Here is a 22,955-nt window from a genome sequence, read left to right on the forward strand (position 1 = left end):
CCAAACAACACTGAAGGGCTACTAAATTGAGCAGGAAGCAGCGCGAGCTACTCAGAGGGTCTCTGCGAGCTACCTGTAGCTCGCGATCGACCGGTTGGAGACACCTGAGATAGACTGATTGACTGCGAGAGAGACTGACAGAGAGAGAGACAGAGAGAGAGAGAGAGAGAGAGAGAGAGACTGATTGATGTAGAGAGAGAATGACTGACTGAGAGAGACTGACTGACTGGGAGAGAGAGAGACTAGGAGAGAGAGAGAGAGACTGACTGGCTGAGAGAGAGACTGACTGAGAGAGAGAGACTCACAGAGAGACTGACTGACAGAGAGAGAGACTGACAGAGAGAGTCACTGACTGAGGGAGAGAGAGACTGACAGAGAGAGAGAGAGAATGACTGACTGACAGATGGAGAGAGAGACTGTCTGGAAGACTGACTGACAGAGAGAAAGAGAGTGAGAGACTGACAGAGAGACTGAGAGAGAGACTGACTGAGAGAGAAACTGACAGAGAGAGGAACTGACAGAGAGAGGGACTGACAGAGAGAGGGACTGACAGAGAGAGGGACTGACAGAGAGGGACTCACAGTGAGAGGGACTGACTGACTAACAGAGAGAGACTGACTGACTAAGAGAGAGACTGATTGAGAGGGAGACTGACAGAGAGAGACTGACAGAGAGAGACTGGGACTCTGACAGACAGAGAGACTGACTGACTGACTGACAGAGAGAGAGACTGACTGACAGAGAGAGATTGACTGAGAGAGCGAGACTGGCTGACTGAGAGAAACTGACAGAGAGCGACTGTGAGAGACTGACAGAAAGGGAGAGACTGACTGACAGAAAGAGAGAGGCTGACTGACTGAGACAGACTGACAGAAAGAGAGAGATAGAGAGACTGACAGAGAGAGAGACTGACAGAAAGAGGGACTGACTGAGAGAGACTGACATAGAGAGAGACAGACTGAGAGAGACTGGCTGACTGAGAGAGACTGAATGACAGAGAGAGATGGACTGACAGAGAGAGAGAGACTGACTGACTGACTAAGAGAGAGAGAGACTGACAGATGACAGACTGACAGAAAGAGACTGACTAAGAGAGATAGAGAGACCGACTGACTGACAGAGAGAGAGAGAGAGACTGACTGACAGAGAGAAAGGGAGAGAGACGGTGATGGAATTGGGGTCAAAGTGTGAATGAAGCTATGCAATGCCTATTAAGATTGCTATTGTCTACAAATAAAAATGTATTATCAAAATTTGCTCTTTGTAGTTACATCTGCTTTTGAAATACTGCATTGTCGCTTTGTCTAATGTTTTAAAACGGAAACGAGAAGGAGCAGTGGATGCACATTTGTCAAAACTGAACGATGAGTGGGCCCGGTGTTGTATATCATGACAGGAGTCTGCATCAGGAAACCCACCTAAAAATGGGCAAACTACCCCGGACTACTGATGGCAGGGGCCCTGTAAGGAATGGACCACCACCTATGATAGCCTGCGGGCAGACTAAGCCCAACTTTTAACTCCACCATCCAGTGTTACTTATAACGGCTGTATTGGTGACAGTGGCGTAACAATAGCCCCGCATCCCCTGCAGTATGGCGGGTCACTGGCCTGAGAGATCTAGACTGGCACGGAGAATGGGAGGGGGCCCCCTCCATGTAGTTTGCAGGGGGGCCCCCTCAAGTTTTGTTACGCAACTGTGCTGATATGCTCAAGTTGTGCTGTACAGTAGAGTTATACATTGCTGCTGCATTGAAGCTGTGATGTACAGTGTGACGTCATACACTCCTGCCATGTTAAAGTCCTGCTGTACGGTTATGCATTGCTGCTGCGTTGAACTATGTTGTATGGTTTGAAGTGATGCATTGCTGGCGTCTTATATGGTTGTGGCTTGACCAGCTCGAGTCTCGTGCTCTCTGTATCAGTTATTTGAGGGTCTCTTCCAAGATCCTGTCTGTCAAGGGTGGTCTCGGTGAAACTTTCCCATGCACAGTTTTATTCACAATTACATTTGGTTAGAGCTGAGAAACGTATAGTAAGACTATTACAACGAAGACCCGAATAACAGCTAACACGTGTGTACGTGCAATAATTCTACGGGTGCATGCAGATGAGACGAACAACTTCTGTTCTCGCCATTGACAATGTGACATTCACGTCCTTGGTATCTACTGTCAATCATTCACTGTGCTCCCGCCCCCGTGCATTACGTCGTCAGGACGCCTCTGTCCTTTCCCACCCAACGGCCTTATCCCGCGCGAGGCGTGACTTGGCAGGCTCGCGCCGGTTCATCCTCGTGCTGTGACGAGCAACGAAGCAGCTGAGCCAGAGCCCTGAAAGGACCGCGGCCTCCCGTCCGACAGGTAGGCAGCGTAGCATAACCCGCCATGCCTGACTCGCGCGCTCCTCCCCAGCTCTTCGTGCGCGCACGCGCGCTCTCTCGCGCCTGTGAGCGGAAGCGGCGGTTTCCGCTCTGTGATGTCACGCTGACGCCGTCATTAACGAGGCGGTTGTTGCTGATAGACATAAAAGAGAGACGCTTTGAACTCTGGTGCGCACACACAGGGTTCCCACCTGGCCTTTATTATTATTATTTTGTTTTGCATTTTAATGGCCCATCAGTATGCGAATTAGGAAAATTCCCCGAAAGCCAGTGTTTTTTTCTCGTCTCAGTAGACGCTCCATGACTGCTAGTTAATGTAAACAAGGGCAGAAATGCCATGTTATTCAGGAATACAGATACTTTACATAACTCTGGAGTGAATGTGGCGTTATGGAGTGGTTGGAGTCTCGTGTTGACTGCACATCCTGTGATTCTCGGCAAATCTTTTAATGTCGAGGTACCTAAAAATATGATTGTAACTTAGTGTAATGTGACATGCACGAAAGCATGGCATTCTCTTTATAGTGAGTTAAAGGCTGTTTTAATCAAATCAGGCGCCATGCCCTGTTAGGACATGGTACACACTACAGCGTTCGCATGCTGAGCGTAAAATGAAGAGTTTCTGATATCCTGGCTTTTGAATCTGGACTCTGCCTCGTGCTAGGATAGTCTATGTACAAAGGCTGAGTAAAGCCCTGCATCTAGAAGGGTGTAAGAGTCTTCCCTGATTGGACAGTGGACCAATATGTTTAAAAAAAAAATGAGTTTAGCATGTAGAGTAGTGGCGGCAATCACACTGTTTTCTGAATCAGTAGTTGTGACCTGATCTTTTTATCTAATTCACAGGAGTGGAGGTCTGCTGGTCCACTCGGGTAAAGTTCTGCTACTATCTGATAGCCCAGGTCCTAATGCTACCATCCAGTGCATGTTCTGCATATGCACAAGATGGAGATGAGGTTGTTTCCCTATACAGTTGGAAGTGTATTGCTGATATTCCTGATGCTGGAACGAGGAGACCTAAAAACTGAAATGGGTGAAGGAGGTTGGGCTCTCTTTAGCTTTAGAAGATTAGGTCCTTCTGCTTTGAGGGGTTGCCGATTAGCCTCCCTGAGCACTGCCATTTGGTAGATAGTGTGGTTGAAGGGTGGGACTGTAGTCTGCTGTTGAGAGTTAAGGCGAGGTCAGTATTTTGTCTCTTTCGTAATTAGTGCTTAATGTGTCTGTTGATAGCTTGGTGTAGATAGTACTTACTTCTCTGTGCCTCTGTTTTGGTTGCTCTAAATTGGATTGGAGACAACCCTGCTGTGAGAAGTATACTATATACAGAAGCTGGGTCTGGAAGCCAGCCTGTAAACGGAACATTCTTTGAACCAGTTGAATTGAGTTTTTTTTAACAATATTGCATCACAGTTTCAAGAGTATCACATTAGATTCACTGACATTAACATGGGCTACATACCCATTCTTTGACCCAGAGTAATGTTGAAATACAATATAACTGACAGGAGTTATTGGTCCCCTCTTCTTGTTTCTGCAAACTAACAATAAAGTAAAAATCAACAACTGATCATGTAGTATCCATTATTCTAAATAATTAAGATGTTTCTCAAGCATTTTGGGCTAGACTAGTGTGCTCCAATTATTTGCAGTAACCATTAATCAGGAGGCATACATCTCTGTAATAACGTTCACAAATTCACAACCTCATGGTCAGAAATATATAAAAGTGCCAGTGTCTGCAGAGGCCTGAAAGGGGGAAGCGGAGAAAGGATAGAAGAAACCCGCACTTTCCATTTTTAGCACCTAGAGGTCACCGCAGCAAATCATTTTCAGGAATCTATAAAAGTAGCCCATCTTTGTAAGTCTTGCAGTAAGACTTCCTAGTCTGCTGCTATGGGAAGTCTGCAAAGACCATGTACTTTTTTGCGTTGTAATTCCACAGACTCAGCCTTATCCCACTTAAATGTCACCGGACACCAGTGGACAATACTCAGCAGTGTCTGAGCCTTCCAGTGCATGGCAGTAAATCTTGAAACTATAAGGAGTGCTGAGTCAATAAATTTATTTATGTCCGCTGTTTTTTGAACGCTTATACAGTCCCAGTAATGCACCCTCCATCGTACTTATTTTGGTGCGACTGATTACTTCGGCCAATGCGTTGGAAACATCACCCCAGAGCGAAAACTACTGGTTAGTTCCAAAACATGTGAGCCATATCTGCCTCTGGTCTATGACATCAGTTCGAGACAGACTAACCTAAACATCTGGTGTAGTGTTGCTAGCGTGAGATACGCTTGATGCAGGATGTTATGCAGTATATATTGAAACTTAGCATTTCACAATTGTTTTATTGTGTACAGTAGTGCCCACTCCTTTGTCATCAGTTCCCACCCCACGTCCCTCTCCCAATGCCTATGCGTCCCGGCGAACAGGTGGAGCAAGTAGTAGGTCAACACTCGAAAAAAAACACGTGATCAGTCAATGACCCAGCACCTATTATGTGGAGTGTGTGTACCTATAGGTGCTGGTCTGGCTTTGCATCCGTGATGTTTCATAGTCAGGCCATCTCAGCTAACAGACAACCATGAGCCATGAAATGACCCACCTTTAGCTTGTTTTCCTCCTGCAACCTATGACAGAAGCACATAGTCATCATATAAGGCACCCAGCATGCTCACCCCTGCTGACTTCCATAACTCTGAGCCTTCCCATCCTACCATGTCAGCAAACAATGCGATTTAGCTTAAGGTGATTTCTGATGAATATTGCAGGATGGAAGGCATAAGTGTAGACGATGATGAACACTACCACATGCTATCTTCAATAGACTATTCAAATCTGATGGTGTATTGGCTTTTGGAAGCATGACCTGCTGAATCTCCCGCTGAGCCCGCTCACCGGTGGGGTGCCCTAATTCCTCTGTATAATGTCCTGCAAGCCAATGTATGGACCATTGGAGCTGTGCTGCCAGATAATAGTGTTCAAAATTAGGGGCTCCTAATTCCACCTTGTCCACTGGGAGTTGTAACTTGCGAAGTGCAGCTCTCCGCCTACCTAGGGCTGGGTATAATGTGCTAAATATAGATTTTGTAAGATGCACCAGGAGATTGCAGAAGTAGTACAGTAGGTGGGGAACATGACCATCTTGGATAGCGACTCTCTACCTTGTACCATGAGTGGTAATGTGCTCCAGAATGCCATTTGGGGTTGTAGAGAGGCAATAGCCTTAGTGAGGTTGTCATCTATGAGATCTTGCGTCATCTGATAACAAGGTAACAGAATGTGCGAGGCTCCCACCGCAAGGGGAGAGTGTCTACAACTATGTGTTGTTGATGACAATTAGGGTGAAGTGGGTAGAGACACGATTTAGCCCAATTCACACCCAAACCAGAGGCAGCTTGAAAGTGCTGCAGGAAGCTTAATATGCTTGGTATGCCTTCTCGGATGTAACAGATATAAATTAATATGACCACATATTGCAAGACTACGTGGAGCTCAGCATTTAGTGGAATGCCCTAATCCTGCCCTTCTTGCCCAAGTCACTGTGCGAGGGACTCCATCGCCAGAGTGAAAAGTAGAGGAGACAATGGGCAGCCCTGCTGCTTTGCTCTGCTTACCCGGAATGAGTGGGAGATATAGTGACCAATCCTCACACTACCTGGCTCCACATATAGGAGGCGGATACATTTATGTATTCTACCCGAGATGCTTATAGTGGTTAGGTCGAGAATAAGTAATCCCAGTCCACTGTGTCGAATGCTTTCTCTACGTCCTGTCTCAAGCATGCTGCATAATGCAACTTGACCGTCGAGAGCTTCATCACCCTGTGCAAGCGACTGATGTTAAGGGTGGAAGACCTGCAGGGCACAAAACCAGTCTGATCTGAGTGGAACGGGCGTGGCATGTGTTCGTATAGTTGGCCTGCTACAATCTTGCTCAAGATCTTGTAGTTGGACCGAAGCATGGACAGTGGTTGATACAAGCAGAGCTCCAAGGGATCCTTCCCTGACTTCGGGAGTGACACCAGTAATGACTCCCAGAGTAATAATGGGGGTTGAACTACTGACAGGGCAGTTTGGTATAGTTCTAACAACTTGGGAGCCAACTGGTGCATGTACGGCGTATACAATTCGATGGGTAGTCCATCTAGCCTGGGGGTTTTTATTAGTGGCTGCTCTCCATATTGCTCATCTCACTTCTTGTAGTGTAATGGGTGCATTAAGCTCCTTCATATCCAGGGGGTCGATAGAGGTTAATGTAACCAAGGTAAGAAATCTTTGTATGTCAGCCTGGTGGTCAAAGAAAGGAGGATCATATAAGGCTTGCTAGTCAAAGTCAAAGTCAAATGATTTATATAGCGCGCTACATACCCAGAGGGTCTCAAGGCGCTTGAAGAAAGGAGGGGAATTACTTGTCGAATATCCAAGTTTTGAGTTGTTTTCTGAATGCTAGGTGGTTCTGAGTGAGGCGAAGGTGAGTGGGAAGTGAGTTCCAGGTTTTAGCTGCCAGGTAGGAGAAGGATCTACCTCCCATGGTGGTTTTGTTGATGCGAGGTACAGTGGCAAGGGCTTGGTTGGAGGATCGTAGCTGGCGGGAGGGGGTGTAGAAGGAAAGACGTGAGTTGAGGCATTCGGGTCCAAGTTCGTAAAGTGCTTTGTGCGCGTGGGTTAGGAGGCGGAAAGTAATCCTCTTATTGACAGGGAGCCAGTGGAGGTTTTTCAGGTGACCAGAGATGTGGTCTTTACGCGGGATGTCTAGTATGAGTCTGGCTGAAGCGTTCTGGATGCGTTGGAGTTTTTTCTGGAGTTTTGCTGTGGTACCGGCGTATAGGGTGTTTCCGTAGTCCAGGCGACTCGTGACCAGTGCGTGGGTGACCGTTTTTCTAGTTTCGGTGGGGATCCAGCGAAATTTTTTTTGAGCATGCGAAGAATGTTGAAGCAAGATGAAGAGACGGCGTTGGCTTGTCTGTTCATAGAGAGTGAGGAGTCCAGGATGACGCCCAGGTTACGTGCGTGGTCCGTCGGGATGGGTGCTTTTCCAAGGGCCTCTGGCCACCAAGAGTCATCCCAGGCGGAGGGGGAGGTACCCAGGATAAGGACTTCTGTTTTGTCTGAGTTCAGTTTCAGACGGCTGTGCTTCATCCACTCGGCTACTTCTTTCATTCCTTCATGTAGGTTGGTTTTGGCAGTGTTAGGGTCTCTGGTGAGTGATAGGATCAGTTGAGTGTCGTCAGCGTAGGAGATGATGTTGAGGTTGTGTTGGCGTGCGATGGCCGCGAGGGGGCTCATGTATACGTTGAAGAGGGTGGGGCTGAGTGAAGATCCTTGTGGCACGCCGCAGATGACTTCAGTGGCCTCTGACTTGAATGGTGGGAGGCGGACTCTCTGGGTTCTTCCGGTGAGGAACGATGTGATCCATTCCAGTGCTTTTCCTTGGATTCCGATGTTATTGAGGCGCTGTAATAGGGTGCTATGACAGACTGTGTCGAAGGCTGCGGAGAGGTCAAGGAGGATGAGGGCGACTGTGTCTCCATTGTCCAGTAGAGTTCGAATGTCGTCTGTTGCTGCGATGAGGGCGGTCTCAGTGCTGTGTTTGGCTCGGAAGCCGGACTGTGAGGAGTCGAGGGATTTGTTGGTTTCGAGGAAGGCGGCGAGCTGGTTGTTGACAGCTTTCTCGATGACTTTGGCCGGGAATGGAAGGAGCGAGATGGGGCGGTAGTTTTTGAGTTCGGTGGGGTCAGCTGTGGGTTTTTCCAGAAGGGCGCTGAGTTCTGCGTGTTTCCAGCTTTCCGGGAAGGTGGCGGAGTTGAGGGAGCAGTTGATGACGTCTCGGAAGTGTGGTGCTATGATGGAGTCTGCTTTGTTGAAGATGTGGTGAGGGCATGGGTCTGTGGGGGATCCTGAGTGGATGGAGTTCATCAGGCGGATGGTGTCCTCAGTGGAGATTGTGTTCCAGTCATTAAGGATGTTCAGGGGGGGTGAAGGTGTGGCAGAAGGATGGGTGGGTTGGTCTCCGGGTTGGTTGTCGAAGCTGTTATGGATGTCTGCGATTTTGTTGTGGAAGAATGAAGCTAGGGAGTCGTAGAGGGCTTGGGAGGGGGTGATGTCATTGGAGTTGGCAGTGGGGTTGGTAAACTCTTTGACGATGTTGAATAACTCCTTGCTGTTGTGGGCGTTGTTGTCTAGTCGATCTTTGAATGCGGCTTTCTTGGCAGACCGGATAAGTTGGTGGTGTATGCGGGTGGCGTTTTTGAAGGCGTCCTTGGTGCTGGTGTTTGGGTCTTTTTTCCAGGCCTTCTCGAGGGAACGACAGAGTTTCTTAGATTTCTTAAGATCATCGTTGAACCAGGGGGCGTTTTTGCTGCCTAGTTTGATTTGACGTTTTTTCAACGGTGCTAGGATGTCAGCACTGTTGGATAGCCATTGGGTGAGGTAAATGGCTGCTTGGTCGGGGTATGAGGAGTGGGTAGGGGGGTTTTGGAGAAGCGATGAGGAGATCTGGTCGATGGTGATTTTGTTCCAGTTTCTCGCAGAGTAGGTTGAGGATGGTTGTGGGTTGTGGTCTTATTGTAGATAAAGTGAACGCATCTGTGGTCCGTCCAATGGAGAGCTGTGGTGTGACTGAAGGAGACATGTTTGCTGGAGGTGAAGATAGGGTCGAGTGTGTGACCTGCAATGTGGGTGGGGGAAGTGACAAGTTGTCCGAGTCCGAGGTTAGCGAGGTTGTCCAGAAGGGTGGCGGCGTTGCTGTCATTGCTCTTTTCCAGGTGAAAGTTGAGGTCTGCCAGTAGAATGTATTCTTCGGAGGGGAGGGTGTGTGGGGTGATAAAGTCAGTGATGTCGTCACTGAATTGTGCACAGGGTCCTGGAGGTCGGTAGAGGAGGGTGCCTCTGAGTGTGGTTTTGGGGTCGGTGTGGATCTGGAAGTGAAGGTGTTCGGTGTTGGCAAGGTTGACGTCTGAACTGGTTGAGATGCGGATGGAATTCTTATGGACGATAGCGATGCCTCCTCCAGTTTGGTCGGTGCGGTCCTTACGGATGATCTTGTAGCCTTCCGGGATGGCAATGGTGATGTCTGGGGCTGATGAGGCGTTCATCCATGTTTCTGTTAGGAAGGCGACGTCCGGTGAGATGGTGTCTAGTAGATTCCAGAGGTCGATGGCGTGCCTGTGGACTGTGCGGGTGTTGAGCAGGATGCATTGTAGGTGGTTGGTGTCAGCTCTCTGTTTTGTGTTTGTGGATGGGGAGTTGATCTTGGTGCCGTCGAACTTGCAGGAGTTGCAGGAGAAGGGTCCATGGGTGTGTCCAGGAGCGGCTTGGACGCAGTTGGGGGACCGGCCGGGGTTAAGGGCTAGGAGGGTGGTGGCATCGTATGTAATGCGGGTGGGGTGGGTGGTACGAGGCCCAGGGGGTCTGGCGCTGGGCGCGGTCCAGGCGCGGACGGGCGTAGACAGGCTTACCTTTGGCGCGAATGGGGCGCGGTCGCTGCGCGTGAACGCTGCGCGCAAATGCTTCTTTCATAAGTGGATAGTGGGAGGGGAGGGGCGAGGCAGGCTCAGCTGGGAGGCGGGAGCGTGATTGGAGGGACGGGCTTGGACGTCACAACAAGCAAATGGCTGCAACAATAACAACAACTTAACGCAGGGAGAGGTTGGGGCGAGCAGTGGAGCGCTATTACTAAAACAGTTAATTTGCAAATGAAATGGCTGAGTGGTGGACGCTGTGAGGGGTCACAAAGTAGCGCTATGAACACAGCACATTACAAGTATAAAGCGGCGCTATGAAATTGAGCACAGTGCAATGAATAACAAAGCAGCAAAGCAGCGCTGAGGTCAGAGCACGTTTAAAACACAATGCGGCACAATGATAATACAGCAGGAAGAATGCACAGAGCACAAGCAGCGTAGGAGTAGCGCTACGATACCCAGGAGGACAGAGGGGAGCAACCGGATCTGCACGAGTCAGGACGGTTGGTTGGAGTGGTAAATCCAATAGGTATGTCCACTTGGTTGGTAGCCATGAGTGTCTGGTCATTCTGATCATAGTGATAGGTGTAGGTGGTGTAGCACTGCGCAGGAGCCATGCTAATAAATGGCTTGACTTGTCACCTTCCGCAAGCATTTTGGCTTGGTACGCCTGAAAGTCCAAGCTGCGTGGGTTGTTCTATCAGTTGGGCATGTCGCTCTAGTGACTCAATTCTCCCTGTTTTGCACCGTCAACCTGAACTGCTGCTTCTAGTACACCCAATCAACTTTCAATATGTATCAAATCTTTGTGCAGGTCAGCCCTGACCCCCATCACTGCATGGATATTATGCCCTCTATCAGTGATGAAATACAACTAACGTTTGGAACTAAGATAGGTAACTGAATTCACAAACTCTCGAAACAAGGAGTAGCACTGCACTTGTGCCTAATACTTATACCTGCCATTACCAGACCCAAACCTGGAAGTATGGGAAACAGCGAAGGGAAGGAGGAATTATCGACCCTTGGGTACCAGTGGCCCCAAGCCAGTTCGATTAGAGATTTACAGAACCTGCATATTGTAGCATGTTGTATTATGTTTTCTGTAAAGTACTTTTCTTTTTACAAAACATAAGCACTCATTTGTACTCTCCGTTTTTGTTCTGCTGGGTTATTATTGAGTTCTGAGCTTGACGCACCTTCATGCTCCCTCCCAGAGCAGCCTGTGACTGCTCGCCATTGCTAGCACTGAGGGTCAGGTGCTGAAGGAGTTGCACTAGACCCAGTTCCCAGTTTTCACAGCCATAGTAGGGCGTACCCCGGAATATTAGAGGCAAATGATCCCAGGCCACTGTGCTGGCATACCCCCTCACCCGAAAGGGGTCTGACATGCCTAATACTTAACCTGGCCTTAAAACTAACTTTCTTCACAAATACAAACATCAACAATACGTTTTACAACATTGTAAATGGATGAGCTAGTTGGGAACATGAGTGAAGCAACACAGACGGGTGGCGTGAGAGGCAACATGGTGGGCGGTTGAAAAGCAACACCAGAGAAGCATGGGGGCAAAAGAGAGCAACATGGAGGAGGAGAGCTGGAAAACACTAGCACTCTCGTGATTGGTTAAACAAAAAGAAAAATGAATTCACTACAAGTGAGCAGAGGAAGCATAGAAGCCAGCTAATCAAAAATATAGGTAAGAGGCATGCACCACTGGGAAGGACAAACAAGATATATAATAAGCCCGGTCCTTCACCAGTGCCCCAAAATGAATCTTCTTTTAAGCATTAAGGGGCAGATTTACAAGGCCCTTGCACCACTTTTGCGTCACCTTTAACATGGGAAAAGTGACGCAAAAGTGGCGCAAGGGCCTTGTAAATCTGCCCCTAATTGTCTCTGTCAAATCATCTCTCCTCTGCTACTGCCGCCTCAGAAAATTACTCAAACACGGTTTACGTAATCTATGAATCTCAAAATCTCAAACCTGGGATAACTGTGCCAGTCACACACATTTTCAGAAATGCATTTAATAATATTGTGACAGGAGAACATAAAACAATAAGCTGACTAAAGGCATGTTAGACATGTGTGACGTGTGACGGGAAATGGTTATCTTTATCAGACTTCAAATGCTATATTTCTATGGTAAACATTTAAAAAAGTGACAATTTAACCTGGTTTTAAATAAGGATTTAGCAAAGAGAAAGCAGTGTATTAGGCCTTTTCGGAAATTTACCGAACAGTTTTAAATGTAAAGACAATGTTCACGAGCTGCTAAAAGGAACCCTAAATTTGGAAAGGCACGGATTATGGAGGTGAAGTTTGAAATTGGTACGAGGTCATTTGAAAGCTTAATTCTTTTCACGGACAATTCTGCATGAGAAAGGGTAGCCAACACAGGTGATAAGCGGGCCATTTACATACGTGCAGGGCACCTCAATCATTGTAAAATAAAAGCCAATTGTTGCTGAGCAGCTTTAAAAGAATACTGTAAAAAATCCTGTATAAGTAGCTCTTAAAATTGTGTATTCACATAGTGCAGAAAACACAGTTCTGAAGGAGGCACCGAAAAAGGGCAACATCTGCCTTGTGGGTTTGATAAGATCAGATCTTACATTCCAGGCTTTGAAGCAAAGGGAAATTGAGAAAAGAGGAAGGGCGGAGCATGCACTGTCTGCAAAACACGAATCCAGCCTGGGAAAGTATTCAAACTAAGTATCTCTAGGACCCAAAAGTATGTGAACTGCTCAGGACTGTAGTCTTCTCTCCGATGCTCCCATTTTTCTAATACACGTTGTGCATAACCTGCATCAAATGCTGCCATTTTCAATAATGTAATTTTGCAGACCTGTATCAATGCCATACATCAACAGTAAGGAAGAGCACAGAAGCACACAGTGCTTGAAAGCAGCACAACGTGGGGGCAGGCGGTGGGATGGGGGAGAAGCGTTTAAGAGAGCAGCCTGAAAAACACATGCAGTCTCATGGAGTGCTTCACGAGAAAGAAAAAAGTTCCTGAAAAGCAGACCCTGGTGGAAACATAGAAGAAGACAATCAGAGAGATGGCAACGAGGCTGTGCTCCACAGGAGGGACATAGACATTCTGGACGGAATAAAACAAATAACGTCAGCAAATAGATGTCAAGCTAATGTGAGTCACAAGGCAAGGGTAAGCAATCAGTGGAATGCTAGGTAAGCTTCCAGCATGTCCCCAATATGTCTTTACAACCACATAGCTACGCTGCCTGATAGGTTTCAACCTAAAAACACATCTCCCTATTAATCTTCCTATGTACTGTGTCTCTGGCTTTCAGCTTCTCAGTCCCACGCCATACCATTCTGGGCACCGTCTTTGTCCAAGTTACTGCCTTTACACTTCCTTCAAATTCTTCTTTTTCTGTTTCCAGAGCGCCATTCCAGTCAGCTCAATCATTCTCGCCCAAATTCAACAGCAGTACATCTGGACAGCCTCTTCCCTTTTGCCAAAGTGGGCAGTAACTACCCCATCACATAACCTCTATACCCGATCACGCTACTTTTATCCTCCCTACTCACATTCTCAGCTACCTCCCAAAAGCCTGCTTCTCTGCTGGACAAGCTGCCAATTTAACAAGATAATAAATGCAAATCCACTCCATCTTGTTTTCCTTTAGACTCTGAACACAAAGTGCACACTGAGAAGTGTGGCTCACTGGTTAGAGGAGGCAGACCCTGATGCAGAGGTCAGACCCGGGACCAGGGTTCAATTCTGGACGCGGCAGGGTCTTGAGCTCAAATGTCCACGGACTTGATAATTCTCGCCTCGGTGCCTACTTGAATCATGGGTTCACACTCTGCAACTCTGGGCAATAGCTTGCTTAATCTCCACTATGGCCCCACCGCGATGGGATGCCTGGTCTTCACCTTGGGGATGCCCAGTAGGGGTTATCTCGCAGGGAAAGCCAGGACGGGTTCCCAAAGCAAGCGCTAAGAGACCTGTTGGTGATTTGGCGCTATATAAATCGAAATTAACATAACATAACATAACACATCAAACAAAAGGAAAAGATTTTGCCCCCCGGGCCGAGTATCTGAACCAACTTCTTACAATGCCACTGCAGTCGCCACCCTCAAGTATCTGCTCACATAAGCTCATCTCTACCTGCCGATACCACTTACCTTTAGCTGCAAGTCCAAAATATTCCACCTTCATAGCCGCTCCTGCCCTGAGGAAGTGAGCCTCCAACTCCAGTGATTGGAAACCCCAAACCATCCTTACATCACTCAACAACCCATTCCTAGTCACCGCTGCTCCATTTATATGTCTAAAAACCTCACCCCACCTTTGCCCGCAACCTCAGAAATCACTCCAAACAATCATGCAGACACAACCCGCTGATTCTGATGTTTGATAAAACAATTTCTTTACCTCTGCCCGTCTGGTATTTAGCAGTACAAACAATAAATAACCCAACGCTCAGTCTTCCTCTCAAATTCCACATCATGCACAAACTGAACATGACCACTTCCCACTCACTGAAACACAGTATCCAATACCACCACCAGCAGCTCTTAGCCACCCAGTCATTAATCGGTGTTTCAGTTTGTCCTCCCTCACCGCCTCAACCAGCAGCTTTAGAACCTCCATCTTCTTTCTCACCCGTTGTGCCTCCATCTTTACTGAATCCAGCTCAGTACCTAAGAATATGATGCGTGTGTCCTGGCCACCAGTTTTCACAAGTGCCAGTGGTACCCACAGACACTCCATCAACTTCTTGAATGCCCCCAACGCAGCACTTTACTCCCCATCCCACTATTACCAGAGAAAATGCATCCCAAAATGTATTACCTCGTGTAAACCCATCAGAGTCATGAACGTCCATTCGAAAAAGGCGCTAAACTAATCAAAAAGTATGTATGACACTGAGAACCTCACGGGCAATGCTTTGTCCACATAAAATCTTCCTTCAAAATGCATTGCTTACAATTGAAAATCATCTGTATGCACTGGTAACAACCTAAAAGCCAATTTGATATCACAGCCACCTCTGCTCCCATCTTAGTATTCTTGACCAATAGCAGTGCATCATGCATGGTAGCATACCTCACCAAACTGTCCTTTTTAGGTTTCGCCTGGCGAACAGCTGCGCAAGTAGCATTTCGCGCAGGCGAAAACTTTTGTTTACTAGTATGGACAAAAGTCCCGCCTCAGTCTTCCATTGGCTAGCTCTATAAATGGAGGCTAGCCATTGGAAGACCGAGGCGTCCGTCATTCTGCGAGGCGACTCGTGGGCGTTTCTGAGATTTTTTCTCATCCAGCCCCTTTGTTGCCATCATTGCGGCGGTGGGCGGTTCCTATTTTTTTTGGGGGGGGAGGTTTGTTTTGGTCATTGCAGGCCAACCGCCGCCGGAAGAAGTCCAGGTGAGTGCTTTTTCTTTCCTTTCTTGCCGTTTCCGCCCCCCCTCCCGCTGTCCGTGCCTTTCCCGGCCCCCACTCCCGCTGTCCGTGCCTTTCCTGCCCCCTCCCGCTGTCCGTGCCTTTTCCGCCCCCTCCCGCTGTCCGTGCCATTCCTGCCCTCCCTCCCGCATACGAGTGCAATTTGATGTACGTTGTTCGGCTTTGTTCTGAAAAAACATGATTTTCACTATTAATTTTTCAGATTTTACCTTCTTTTCCTACAAAATGCAAATGCTTATGTAGCATTCCATGTTTTTAGCTAGATTTGTACTGCCCTACTTACGGTCAATTACACTGAAATCCACATACAGACGAGTCTTTCCGAAAGTGCAACATCTGTGTGTAAAAGTACATGTGCAACACAACCCAGTCCCTTAAGAGTCCCAGGATTACTGAATCTCTGTAGTACAGATCAGCATCTCACATTGATAATTTGTCCCCACGCGCTTTTAACTCCAGATAACTCACCTATTTTCTAAATACCTAATCTAAAAAAATAAGGAAACATGGTATAATTCACAATGAGCATCTTAGGAAATGGGAACTATCTCTAGACAGCAATCAACCTGGTAGGTGGGTACGCAGCAGCAGCAGTGGACGTTCCTCAAACACATCCAATCTGAGTTGTCTCTGATGAAAGATTCAGACTGCATGCTTCCAACAATGTTTGCACTCCTATGTCCCTCGGTATGTCAGTTTGGGAACTAACATGCACTGTAGCATAGGAAATTAAAGGAATCTTCCGGGCATCTTTGCAAATTAAATCCCTCAAATACTTGTTTCGGCGGTGAAACAGGGCATGTGGCTACATCCCATGCCGAATCCAAAGAGGGTAGTGTTGGAGAAATGTCTCCCTTTTGGGTCACCAGGATTCCATGCTCTTGCTTATGGGAAGGGTACCTCTCTGTGTTGTGGTTCTCTTTTAAGGAGAATCAATCGCCAGATTGGTACCTTTGAGTGTAATGATTGCATGGCTCCATTAAAAAAGATCATCAATTGCTTCCAGTATGCTAATTCTGTAGAACGGTTTCATGTTAGCCAAGCATGTTCATGGCATGTAATATTGCTGTTCCATATCCATGATCGAGTCAGTGCAGTTCAAGTCAAGTCATAGAATTTATATAGCGCACTACATACCCAGAGGGTTTCAAGGCGCTTGGGAAGGGGAGGAGGATTACTTGTCAAATATCCACGTTTTAAGTTGCTTTCTGAATGCTAGGTGGTTCTGGGTAAGGCAGAGGTAAGCGGGAGTGAGTTCCATGTTTTAGCAGCCAGGTATGAAAAGGATCTGCCTCCCATGGTGGTCTTGTTGATGCGAGGTACAGTGGCGAGGGCTTGGCTGGAAGAACGTAGTTGGCGGGAGGGGGTGTAAAAGGACAGTCGTGAGTTGAGGCATTCTGGTCCGATGTCGTAGAGTGATTTGTGTGCGTGGGTAAGCAGTCGGAAAGTGATCCTCTTATTGACGGGTAGCCAGTGGAGGTCTTTAAGGTGACCAGAGATGTGTTCGTTGCGTGGGATGTCTAATATGAGCCTGGCTGAGGCGTTTTGGATTCGTTGGAGTTTCTTCTGGAGTTTTGCAGTAGAACCTGCGTAGAGGGTGTTTCCGTAGTCCAGTCGGCTCGTGACCAGAGCGTGGGTGACTGTTTTCCTTGTTTCGGGGGGGATCCAGCGAAATGTTTTTCTGAGCATGCGAAGAATGTTGAAGCAGGAAGAGGATACGGCGCTGACTTGTCTGTTCATTGAGAGTGAAGAATCCAGGATGACGCCTAGATTCCGTGCGTGGTCTGTTGGGATGGGTGCTTTTCCGAGGGCTTCCGGCCACCAGGAGTCGTCCCATGTAGAGGGGGATGTACCTAAGATGAGGACTTCTGTTTTGTCTGAGTTCAGTTTCAGACGGCTTTGTTTCATCCATTCGGCAACTTCTTTCATTCCTTCGTGTAGGTTAGTTTTGGCGGTGCTGGGATCATTGGTGAGAGAAAGGATCAGTTGAGTGTCATCCGCGTAAGAGATGATGTTGAGGTTGTGTTGGCGTGCGATGGCCGCGAGGGGGCTCATGTATACGTTGAAGAGGGTGGGACTGAGTGAGGATCCTTGTGGTACGCCGCATATGACTTCAGAGGCCTCGGACTTGAATGGTGGAAGGCGGACTCTCTGGGTTCTTCCGGTGAGGAACGAGGTGATCCATTCAAGTGCTTTTCCTTGGATTCCGATGTTATTGAGGCGTTGTAAAAGGGTGCTGTGGCAGACTGTGTCGAATGCTGCAGAGAGGTCAAGGAGGATGAGGGCGACTGTGTCTCCATTGTCCAGTAGAGTTCGGATGTCGTCTATTGCTGCGATGAGGGCGGTCTCAGTGCTGTGTTTTGCTCGGAAGCCAGATTGTGAGGGGTCGAGGGATTTGTTGGCTTCGAGGAAGGCGGCGAGCTGGTTGTTGACAGCTTTCTCGATGACTTTGGCCGGGAATGGAAGAAGCGAGATGGGGCGGTAATTTTTGAGTTTGGTGGGGTCCGCTGTGGGTTTTTTCAGAAGGGCGGTGAGTTCAGCGTGTTTCCAGTCTTCCGGGAAGGTGGCGGAGTTGAAGGAGCAGTTGATGATGTCTCGGAGGTGCGGTGCTCTGACGGTGTCTGCTTTGTTGAAGATGTGGTGAGGACATGGGTCTGTGGGGGATCCTGAGTGGATGGAATTCATCAGGCGGATGGTGTCCTCAGTGGAGATTGGGTTCCAGTCGTTAAGGGTGTTCACGGGGGGAAGATGATCAGCAAATGGTAGGGTGGGTTGGTTTCCGGGTTGGTTGTCAAAGCTGTTGTGGATGTCTGCAATCTTGTTGTGGAAAAATGAGGCTAGGGAGTCGCAGAGGGTTTGAGAGGGGGTGATGTCGTTGGAGTTGGCCGAGGGATTGGAAAATTCCTTGACGATGTTGAAAAGTTCCTTGCTGTTGTGGGCGTTGTTGTCAAGTCGATCCTTGAATGCTGTTTTCTTGGCTTTTCGGATTAGTTGGTGGTGAGTGCGGGTGGCGTTTTTGAAGGCGTCCTTGGTGCTAGTGGTTGGGTCTTTTTTCCAGGCCTTTTCAAGGGAGCGGCAGAGTTTCTTGGACTTCTTGAGATCATCGTTGAACCATGAGGCCTTCTTGCTGCCAGGTTTGCTTTGACGTTTTTTCAGTGGTGCTAAGGTGTCGGCGGTGTTGGATAACCATAGGGTGAGGTTGGCGGCGGCTTCGTTAGCGTTAGAAGAGATGGCTGGGGTGTTTCGAAGGAGCGATGCGGAGATTTGGTCCGTGGTGATTTTGTTCCAGTTTCTTTGCAGGGTAGGTTGGAGGTGGATGCTGGGTTTTGGTTTGTTGTAGGTGAAGTGAACGCAGCTGTGGTCAGTCCAGAGGAGGTCCGTGGTGTGGCTGAAGGAGACATGATTGCTGGATGTGAAGATGGGGTCGAGTGTGTGACCTGCGATGTGGGTGGGGGAAGTGACTAGTTGTTTAAGTCCGAGGTTGGCGAGGTTGTCCACGAGGGTGGCGGTGTTGCGGTCGTTGATCTTTTGAAGGTGAAAGTTGAGGTCTCCCAGAAGGATGTAGTCTTTGGAGGGGAGCGCGTGTGGGGTGATGAAGTCCGTGATGTCTTCACTGAATTTTGCGCGGGGTCCTGGTGGTCTGTAGAGGAGGGTGCCTCTGAGTGTGGTTTTGGGGTCGATGTGGATCTGGAAGTGAAGGTGTTCGGAGTTAGCGAGGTTGGCGTCAGAGCTGGTTGAGATGCGGATTGATTTCTTATGGACGATAGCGATTCCTCCTCCTGTGTGGCTGGTACGGTCTTTGCGAGTGATCTTATAGTCTTCAGGGATGGCAATGGTGATGTCTGGTGCGGAGGAAGCATTCATCCATGTTTCCGTAAGGAAGGCGATGTCCGGAGAAATGGTGTCTAGTAGATTCCATAGGTCAATGGCGTGCCTGTGGACCGATCGGGTGTTGAGAAGGATGCATTGTAGGTGGTTGGGGTCGGGAATCTGTGGTGTGGTCGTAGCGGAGATGTTGTCGGTGCCGCTGAATTTGCAGGAGAAGCAGGAGAAAGGTCCATGGGTTTGTCCAGGGGTGGCTTGGACGCAGTTGGGGGCGCGACCGGGGTCAAGGGCTAGGAGGGTGGCGGCATCGTAGGTAATGCGGGAGGGCTGGGGAGCGCGAGGGGCAGGGGGTCTGGCGCTGGGCGCGGTCCAGGCGCGGACGGGCGTAGACGGGCTTACCTTTGGCGCACCTTCGGCGTGGCCGAAGCGCGTGGACGCTGCGCGTGGGGACATCAGACATAAATGGAGAGTGGAGGGGGGCGGAGGAAGGGAGGAGCAGCTGGGGAGGCGGGTGCGGGGCGGAGAGGAGGGGCTTGCTCCAAAGCACACACAAACAAAATGGCAGGGGAAGAAAATACGATCTGGGCGAGCTTGGGGCCACAAAAGTATTAAACAAAGGGGAGAAGGCACAGATGAACCAGCAGCAGTAAAAACGGTACCAGCTTAACAAAGCGAGCGCAGTGCGAGCTGAGATATGCAAATGATATTACTTCAATGCGGGCGGTTACAAGGAGCAAAAGCGCTGCGTTGCAGGTAATGAGTGAATAGCAGTGCTGTAAATGCTAGAAGCGCTACGATACCAGCCAGCAGTAATCCGTCAGGGATGTGAGGATGGCGCTGAGGGAACTCGGCAGAGCGCGAGTGAGCGGCCGCCTCTTACACCTGCTTATCCTGAGCCTCGGTGTCATGTCCTCTCTAAGAACGAGTACTTTATGCTCATGGGAGCCAGTCTCCATCCATTTCCAGATACTGAATTCCTGGACACCAACATTTTCATTTTTTCCTGGGAGACGGTCGGATAAGTGATGGTTTGTTCAAGTGTAGTGAGGGCTGAAGGTGCATATTTTTGTTAAGGAAAGTGAGAAATTATACATTTTCTGCTACATTTTTCAGTTGCATCAAAGGCCTAGCTGATGAAAGGAGTTTGAAATCGCCGGCGCGTGTGTTCATTTCTATCTGGCAGACGTCTGAGGCGCCATGTTCTCGGTCTTGTTTCAGTGACGTGCTCATCTGGAGAGGTCGGAGGCCCCCTCAAAATTGGTTATCGGTTGGATGCCGGCTTCGCGTTGCCTTGGTACTTATGTCTATAAAAACCTGCTAAATCAATGTTAAGAGTGTTCACGTTGTCAGTATCGTTCTATGATTAATTGCCTCCTTCATGGATTCTTCCGAAGGTGTTAATTTTGTAATGGTAATCGGCTTGGAGTGCCAATCAGATGTGATTGAATGCATCCCTCAGTGCGGGCTGCTCTGTGCCTTTTTAATTTTTTATTTTCACCTAAGGTTAGGCTGAGCTCACGTTAAGACTAACATTTGAGTGATTTTGAAGAGTGTTTTATTTTATTCGTTTTACCTGGACTTAAACCCTTGCTGTGAAAATTTCCTTACAGCAGGCAGCAACTGTGTAATATAAATTAACTTGAATATTACACTGCCCTGTTTTATTTGATGTTCTTTGTATTTTTATAGGAAAATTCCACCAATTATATGGCCTAGTAGTGCTTTCGGAATCTAATGGCTTTCGGAAGCTAATGGCAATGTAAATGACAATGCCATTTATTTATCTGTTTTCAAAACCAACACATAAATACAAATTTTGTCATTTACAATGCCAATAGCTCTAACTTTTCCAAAGGCGAAACCATTGCATTGTAAATGCTTGTTAGGTCTAGTCTAGCAGTGCGCATGCGAGGCTCTGCAAGGCATGGTTTTAGTCCCTCTCTGGGCTTTGGCCAGGCAAATCACTTGTAATTGGCTCCTTGTAGTGCCCCTCGTAAAATCTCCATGCTCTATGGTCTCTTTGTTGTCTCTGTCCCACCTTTTGGCTATTTGTTTCCGTCATGGCGACTGCCCAGTTACATGGATCAGGTCACTTTTGACCACCTATGCACGTCTGGCGCAATACGTTTTTTTTTTGCTTCAGCTCCCTCGCCGTCCCTAAACCACTCACCAGTATCTGCCTTTCATGCTCTTTTCATCCAGCCCCCTAACCCCCCACCCCCCCAACAGACAGTGTGCTGGCTCATGGATTCAACACGCCTGCTTCTCACCCAAGCAATTTCAGGGAATTTCATTGTAGTCCAGTACCGCAATGGCTGCCGTGACCCGTTTGTCTTTCCCAACGCTGTTTACACACACACACATGCTGTCTCTCGCTGCTGCTTCACCCAATCTCCCCATGTCCACCACTCCTCCCCTCCCAAGTCATTGCTTGTTTGGTTTGCTACTAATTGTCTCCAGAACAGTTTTTAGGTCTCACCTTTTCCATTCCGAAGGAATGGAAAATGGAGAGAATTCAAGTGCTCAAAATACTCGTCAAACCAAGGGTTTTTTGGTGCGGTTTTCTTCGAGTTCACGTGGCCACAGGCACACGCTTTTGGGCCATAAACTTTCACGGCCATCTGTTCCCCAGCTCCAGCACCTCCCCTCTCTCTCCCCGCACACAGCCTTACTTGGATTTCTCCTCCCCCTCCCCAGCCAGCTTCCCCCAGGCCGTGTTCCCTCCCACCTTTCCTCCTGTCTGTCCCTTCTTTCATTCACAACTTGTTTGTGAATGCATTAAAACCAAAAATGTTCTATATCTGTTCTAAGTGCACCTGCCTGCAGGTAACCCATACTATGTTCTTTTATAGCAATAAGCCATGGTTCATTTTTAAAATTGCTATTTTTTATTGCACACATTTGACTACCATGTTTAGTTGTCAGTTTGTGTTTTGTTTAACTTGTTATTTTGTGGCACGCTGGTATAATAAAAAAAAAATAATAACCTTCGCCCACGCTTGCAAAACATTTTCGTTTGAGGTAGCTCAACGGACTAAGTGCCTGCCCTTGTAAAATGATAGATTACATCTTTTATCATTTTGCGGTCGTTAAAAATTGGACCCTCGATTAAGATAATAAAGTCTGCAAATAAAGCGCCACGAGTGAACTGAAGTGTGGTGTGCGCTAGAAAAGGTTCAAATCACTGTAACTTTCTTTCTGTATCTGTTGGTCCCCTCTCTTTTCTCAACATTTTCTCTCGTATCTAGTTCTCCCCCCTTCCCATTTTCTATCTTCTTTCTGAGCTCAGAACTATTTGATTCTCAGCCTTTTCCATTTTTTCTAGTAACTGTCATACGTGTGCTCCTTAGCACCATCTCCCGTTTTTTTTTTATTATTATTATTTTTTTACAAATTTCCCATCCTTGCCCCTGCTTGGAGTGACCCCTTTTCCCCCCTGATTTCTGGCATACGTGAGCCCGGGCTCTCCCACACACTTACTGGTCTGCCTCTTTTCTCACCATCTCAAGCTTTAGGTAATATATCTGAGCCATTTGTTCACCCTCCCTCTCCTGTTTCTTCCTCAGCTTCTGACCCACGCGCGTCTCCTCCCAGCACCCAGCCCTCCCTCTCTTGCCCCCCCCTAATATCTCATCTGTGTGTGCTTTCCTTTATCTGGCCAGGTCTACCGCCCATTTTAAGAGGTCCGCCAAGCAGGCTCAGAGCTCTTTTGAAGGTTTGTTTTCTCTGGAGGGGAGGTGGGGCTCGGATGAGAGAGAGTAGGCCGCTTTTAATCCTCTTAACAGTTCAAACTTTTCCCTCCGCTTCATCCTGCCTCTCCTTGAATATTTATCCCTTTATC

General features: G+C 48.0%; 1 protein-coding gene across 2 annotated transcripts in view; it reads left to right on the top strand.

The window, feature by feature from the left end:
- Nucleotides 1-2,234: 2,234 nt before the first annotated feature.
- Nucleotides 2,235-22,955, top strand: part of MPV17 (mitochondrial inner membrane protein MPV17) — a 410,610-nt gene continuing 389,889 nt past the window's right edge. The window contains exon 1 of one of the 2 annotated variants that reach the window (XM_086928149.1): nucleotides 2,235-2,363. The gene's annotated coding sequence lies outside the window, so the exon portion shown is untranslated. The remainder of the gene's footprint in view (nucleotides 2,364-22,955) is intronic. The other variant, XM_086928148.1, reaches the window with a different exon arrangement.

Source organism: Lissotriton vulgaris, chromosome 6 (assembly GCF_964263255.1).
Source record: "Lissotriton vulgaris chromosome 6, aLisVul1.2, whole genome shotgun sequence".
NCBI classification, from domain to species: domain Eukaryota; kingdom Metazoa; phylum Chordata; class Amphibia; order Caudata; family Salamandridae; genus Lissotriton; species Lissotriton vulgaris.